The sequence below is a fragment of the Myxine glutinosa genome, chromosome 4 (assembly GCF_964187855.1).
Source record: "Myxine glutinosa chromosome 4, kmMyxGlut1.1, whole genome shotgun sequence".
Lineage (NCBI taxonomy): Eukaryota > Metazoa > Chordata > Myxini > Myxiniformes > Myxinidae > Myxine > Myxine glutinosa.
In genome coordinates, this window is record NC_136264.1 from 167,903,159 (window position 1) to 167,910,728 (window position 7,570).

Consider the following 7,570-nt stretch of genomic DNA (forward strand, 5'->3'; position numbering starts at 1 on the left):
ATCCGAGCTGGCGCGTAGGGATACAATGCGGTCACGGTGTAGGGATACAGCGGTGAATATTTGCACTTCATACATGACAGAAAGATAGAGAGAAAGAAAAAGAGAGACAGAGACAGAGAGTGGATTCGGTGGTGGGAGAGAGTGAGAGAGACAGAGAAAGAGAAAGAGACAAGATGGAAATGGCCGGTCCATGGGGACCGATCAGCACTCTGACCATGCCCACGCTGCCCTGACAAATCCGGGCAGCAGGGAAGAATGGGGAAGATTTGGTCCCCGACTTGCGTTGGGCGGTACAACTACCGCGAAGAGCCGTCCCCGATAGCTGCTCTTGGACATCTTGAATCCGGTGGTGATGAGACTGCTTCAATGGCGCTAAACTTCCAGATATTCTTTAAACGATCTTTAAAATCATTATTTTATTAAAAAGGAAATATATACTGTACTAAAACAGTGTGGCGTATCATGTACTATGAACGCTCTAGTTGTGTGTATGAATCATGTTTAAATCCAGAAATGCATGCTGATAATTATCTACCATTGGTTTCAGGAATTTGACCGTGTTTGTTTTTCAGTAAAATCCAGAAGTTTGCTACATCAATCGATTATGGATCCTACTAAAATTGAGCATCGAAGTGCCATTATTTTTTGCAGAGAAGGTGCCAAATCCAAATCATTTCACGAACGTGTGTTGGCCATGCATCGCCAATGAGGTACCTTCATATTATACAGTAGTCAGAGGCAGCTGACTTTAAACATCGACACAAGTCTATTGAAGATGACATCAGGTCAAGGTGCCTGGCAAACTCTAAGGGCTGAGTTGAGGAATTAATGTAGGATCGCCAAATTCAGGTCACTGAAATATCCACAGAATTCCTCACAACGGCGTTTTCACCATAATCTGTAAACACTCGAGCATGCAGTCTAAGTTGTCAGAAAGATCTTCTGAAACTTCAGCACTCAGAAAGAGAGTATAAGGGATTGCCACCACCCACAATATTTCAAACACAACCCTTTGGCAACAAGATCATGGCCTCAGTTTTCTGTGATACCAAGGGATCTTGCCAATTGACTTTAAGCCCCACTAGGCTACAATCACAGGGAAAATGCATGCCAGGCTAATGCAAAAACTGTGGCATGCCGCAAAGGGTAAACACCGAGGCATCTTGACCAAAGGCTTGCTTCTCCTTCAAGACAACGACCCTGTGCAGAAAGGCTCCCTGTCGTGCAGGCAGCCCTTCATCATTTTGGTTTCGAGTATCGGATCACGGTCTGTGGAGCCCAGATCTGGCTCTGCGCAGCTATTATCTGTTTTGACATTTGAAGTCCACCTGCGCAGCTGATGACTAGGAACAGCCTGAAGCAATGGGGGCACGGATGAAGGAGCAATCTGAAGACCTCTGTTTTCCTGGCATAGGCAGTTTGAAGGACAAATGTAGCAAATGCATTGAAGTCAAGAGACAGACACTATATTCAAAAATGAAAATGTTAGTACATCATTCACTGTCATGGGTATCTCGTTCCTATAACCTTTCCAATGCCCCTTATAAATTGCTACACAAACTTGTCAAATTTCAGCATCATAAAGCTACTTTATTGACGTGGATCAATAGAGTGTGCCATCAATAAACTATTATATCGATTGTAGGTTGAAGAAGCTGAACAATCCCTCTCATTATACTTGTAGTTGTAAATTACTTTGCACAATCTTCAAAAGGAATGAAAGCCATTGGGCCAGTGCCTAATACGTTAGTCGTATCATTCTTCACATTCCTTTTTTAAAGCTTTTTCTTGATCATAATTAATAGGGACATGATGTTGTTACCTCTGCCACCAAAGGTGGGAGGAGGTTATGTTTTCACTCTTTGCTGTCTGGCTATGAACAGGCAATCTCAAGAAGTTGTGGACGGATTTGACTGAAACTTGGACAGGTTGAGTGTGTGACAAGGCCGAATTGATTAGAATTGGGTGAAGATTCATACATTTTAAAGTGATTCTTCACTATTGAGGGATGGGGCCAACTAACATGATATTAATATACTAACGGGCCAACGAACAACTAACATGATACATAACATGATATTTCAAAAAATTAAGGACGAGTCCTGACCAAATTTGGTGGATGAGTTGGTTTGGTGACGAGAACAAGCCAATTAGATTTTGATTCAGATCCAGATACAGATCTGGCCTATCAGTGGATACAAAAGGTAACCTGTGCAGCCTGGCGGAGGTATGTACTCTCTACTGAGAGTGCCATTCTCGGTTATGATTGTTATGCACAACAACAACAACAACAACATGCATTTTAAGGCCATTTTCCCTGCTAGAGCGGGGGTTAGCCTTGCGGTCCCCATGACAATCTTCTCCATTTTGCCCTATTTTCTGCATCTCCCCTTGTTAACCCCCTTGCCCGCATTTCTTCTTCCACCACCTTTAGCCATTTGTTACGCACCAATGGAACATAAACCAACAAAAGCAAGAATAAGCATTCAGAAGGACATATGATTTGTTTGTTGTTCTTTGACGGCCACTATTATCCCACCTTGTGGGGTTGGCCAGGGAAAGCTTGGCCCAAATCTTTCACAAACCGGCCTGGCCAGGCCTGACATTCACCTAGTTAGGGCAGGAATTTGGAATTTGGCCATGGTGCCGGTGATACTCACCCACTCTTTGCAAAGGACACTATATATGGGATCTTTAACATCCACCAACCCATGCTGGCAGACAGGACTCCTTGCTTAACGTCCACTCGAGGGACGACACGCACATTGGTGAATCAACCAGTCTGTGAAACACCGAACTGACAGTTTATAGCTGGGTCGGGATTCAAACCCAGGCTAGACAGTTTAGAGGTGAGTGTGCGTACCTCTAAGCCATCCTGCCACCCTAAAGTGATTTAATGATAGTTTTTATTTGATTGACTGGCAACATTGACTATTTCAAAGACTGGCAAAGCCTTACAGTAGTGTCTCTTGTGTTAATTGAGGAAGATCTAAAATTGTATAAACTTAAAAACAAAGCAGGTTAAAGGCTTTTTATGGATCTGGAACATCATCACACAACTCAGTGGCAAAAACATTACGGTATTGTTGAAAACCAAAAAGTTAGACTTTGTCACTAATAGCCGGCGAAGCCGGTGTTGTGAATGAATGCGTATTTAATATGTTGAAAAGCCAGATTTTGCTGGATCCTTTGAGAATTTCGAAGCTTTGACGCACCAAATCGCTCCATGGATGCCGCCATCTTGCGGATGCGGAAGTATGCATAAACAATTGCGAAAAGGTTAAATAGAGGCTTTGGCTTCGCCCGGTCATTGCGGCTTTGCAGTAGGGTCATATTATATTACTACGTTATTGCCAATTGGTTGCTGCCTCGGGTCGCAATTATTTTATTTGCTCTCTCCAGCCTCCCAAGTATAAAACAAAACAAAAGTGTTACCTCCACATGTATCCTGTTCTATCTTGGCCTCTGACCATTCACCCCTCCCCAAACTCAGAGTATTATTGAGTTCTTTCTCTTTCCACAACATTCTATTCTTTCTGTGTGGCCTACCAGCCCTCCCGCAGCGATAACTTCCACTCTAGCTTGATTCTCAGCTGACATAAACTCTTTGCTATCCTCTCACCCAAAGTGTGTTTGTAAACTGCAAGGATTTCAACTGTAACCATGCCAGCTGGGTGGTTGTGGAATTAAATTATGTGAGATTGCAGCCCATAATTTTGTCTTTCAAATGTGCACACCTCTCCCAATGTATCACATTCCATGCAAGGCCCAGTCATGACGTACCTCCCTCCAAAATGTTTTGCTTCTCATCTGCTTCCATATGCATTTCAGACCTGTTACAACATACGGATCATAGTAAATATATGGCACTATCTGTATTCTATTGTACTTTAGTATTGCTGCGGAAATGGTTCCTATGGGCTAATAAATGCTTAATGTATCGTAGTTATTTCCATATTGAGTGCTTATAATAATAAGCGTGAAGTCATTAAATGTGATCATAGACATGCGTCACTAATTAGTATAGTTAGAAACGTCAAAGCCACCCTGTTCTGTATCTAAAATTCCTCTTTCCTGTGAGCCTCTATTTTATTCCTCCATTTTATGTCTAAATGTTCCCTTGTTGTGCTACACTATAGGCCATTTCCACAAGTGTAGGTGGCAATTATTGACATTGTCATCATTTCAGATAGGCCCTGATGCAGAAATTGTAACACTATTGTGTAACAGAAATTTGTAACAGAAATGTAACAAAAATAAACAGAAATTGTAACAAAGCATAAGCCCCACCCATCGGGCAGGCCACGGAGTAATGGTAGTGGAGAGGGAAGCGATTTGTCACTGGTGACGTCATTGGGCGAAGTTATAAAAGGCAGAGACAGTGAGGGAACCCGGGGTGAAGTTTCCTGATACGACTTGGAGAGCCCACTGAAATTGGTAGTTTCCCAGGTGGAAGTCATGCCCTGTCCAGCTGACGCCACGCCAAGCTCACCCATTTACGGCTCTCCCACCATCCCCCAATCCCCGTCGTCGCCCGGCACAGGACGCTTTGACCTGTACCGACCGGCCGTACTCCTCACAACCAACTTTTACCATGTTTGGCCAAACTCCTCTGTTGTCTCGTGACTTTCTTTTGTCTTATATTGTGTGTCTGAGGCCTTAAGGAATAGGATAATTAAGGATCTGCCATCTGTAGCTTGGTTTGTTCCGTAGGTGCATAACCCGAAAAGGGTTAAATTGTGGATAGTTTTACGAATATGATCAATTTGATTATTGTTTGCTTCTTGTATATTCCCGGCCCTTTTGCATTTGTTACATCAATACATTTGACAATGTGTCTTTGTCTGGCTCATCTGGCATTCAGACTTTGTGTCTGGCACATCTTTCTTACCCCGACAGTTTCATCTGGTGGCTCTGAGTCAATCCTATTGAAGGTTGAGATTGGTCACGGTCTTGTCCTGTTAGAGTTTCCGGCACCACGTGGATTTTGGTTGCTTAGCCAAATGTAAGATCTATCCTGTGATTGCTGGCAGCATGCCACTTGCCTGGCGCAGAGATCCCCATCCGCACGGTAATGCGGCCTGACGTGGTCACTCAGTCATTCACCGGATTAGAACCAGTTGACCAGGTCGGACTGGCTGGACATTACAGGCCCTACTGTATGTTATATAGTAGTTTATTTAGCAAGTTTCTGAAAAAGGTCGGACTTTGCTAATGAGATTTGCTTGTTATAGACTCCAGTTTTGTCACTTCCCCCAGATGTACAAACAGGCTGGAAGCTGTGCAGGCATGAGTTCTCTTCCATCGGAGCCGTAGAGGACGTAGGGATGTATGGAAGGAATGACAGGATATATTTATCACCTCCCCTCCACAACCGCTCCATCCTGGTCGAGGATGTTACTTGCATTGAGATAATACTTAAGAAAACAGAGATGTAAAGATATGAAGGAAACTTGAAATAGATAAGAAATGTGCGAAGATCTGGACAGACTTTGAAGGCAGTATAAGAGGGCAGGGGAGCAGATATAAGATAAAGTATAAAAGATTGAACACTTGAACTCCAACTTTTAATGCTGCTTGAGACTGTCCTCACTTTGCTTTTGCCCTATCTGCCACACCATTTTGGGAGCAATTTTCCCGGCTCTGACTGCGTTAACCTCTTTATCTGAACTGAGGCATGACCTAAAAGCTTTCTTTTTATCCAAAAAGCATTTGCAATTGAGCTGTGTTGCTGGGCCTTCCTTGCATTGTGTCCCTGAAGGAGTGCTGCTCGTTTGACAAAGAGTAGGCTGGCTCCTTTTTCCTCTGTAAAGAGGAGCTGAATAGTGCTTTCAATGAGCCAGGTGGGCAATGGGCCGAATGGGATTTTTCCATGAGTCCTGTGTGTGGCGCTCTTTCTCTCTCTCTCTCTTTCCTTCGCTATTATCGATTTATCCTTTCAGTGGGCTTATTCCCGCAACCAAGGACATTGACAAGTGAGGTAAATGGGTGTACCAATTTATTCCATGTCCCTGATGTCTTGGAGAAGGTTTTGCATTTTTCTTGGTTTGCCTTTTTGAGTGAAAGTTTGGCTTGTTTGATGTTCCAATCTGAGCACACGGCTCATGATTCTGGCTGGTATTCAAGGTTCAAATCCCACATACTGTATTGATTTGTCTCTTGTCAACTGATTTACTATTAATGCATGTCAACATCGACTATTGTCCTTCTAAACCTTACATCTGGCCAAGCTCCTACACGAGGCATTTACTTAATTTCAACAAAAGAGTTGTGCAACATGAGAATCCAAGTACTGACGGGGAAAGTTGTAACATTGATACCAAAACTTTTTGCGTAAATTGAAAACTCAACCTTAGTTGAAATTGAAAATTGAAAACTCAACCTCTGTGACATCTCCATTGCTCTCCAGCTTAGGAAAATGATACGCTGGAGTGAGACGAAGAATAAGATCTCAAATGTGACAAAATGGACTGCATTTTCATTTCTACTGCAAGTTAATATTTAATCAATCAAATAACTTGCCTCGTTTGACATCATAATAATGGGAATTTTTAGGGAACATCATCTGAGAATATTTGTGGATGAAAACGATTGCTAGAGAGGAGTCATATAAGACTTCACTCCAATAATTGCGTGCATCGATTATAGATTCGTCTTTTTGTTTCAATGACATAATTCCACCATCACGCTACGAAAGAGCTTAATGCAAAAATTAAAATTGTATACTTTCAAGTAAAACTGAAATATAATAAAACCTCGAGGTCAAAAACGATATTGTTAAATTGTGTGCGATATTGCATGCGGTGACGCACATTCTCTTCCATTACGATGAAAGTCTTTTCCTATACATTAACACATGTCAAACCACGTAAAATTTCATAAAAAATAAATTAGATTAAATTAAATTGATAATGTATGCAAGATTTCTCGTGTTTTGAATTATTATGATTTTTTTTAGGAAAAACGATGTGTATTATTGGGGGGCTGGGCAGTGGGGAAGGACAGACGGGGTGCGGCGAAGCAATAACAAAGGCTCATGGATGTGCTTTATTGTGTCTATTAAACAAAAGACAAGGACATCATGACATGAACAGAGAATTGACCTCGGTTGGAATGAAAGGATTTTTTTTTCTGCCAAATTGTGTCAAGCTGTACAACTAATTAATGTTTAATTATTTTTAATTTGATTTTTTTTTTCTAATGGAAGCATTAGCTGCAAGACAACTTAGCTGTTTAAAAAGTTACAAGTGCGCCTTTTGTACGCATCTCAGGGGAGCGAGGACACTGCATCTTCTTCATGGCAATTGTTGCCTTTCTTGATATTTCCAATTGTTTTTTTATCACTAAGACAAACAACAACAACAACATGCATTTTAAAGGCCATTTTCCCTGCTAGAGCGGGGGTTAGCCTTGCGGTCCCCATGACAATCTTCTCCATTTTGCCCTATTTTCTGCATCTCTCCTTGTTAACCCCCTTGCCCGCATTTCTTCTTCCACCATCTTTAGCCAAGTCTTTTTCGGTCTTCCCCGTCCTCTGCTTCCTTCTACATTCATTTCCATCACTCTTCTC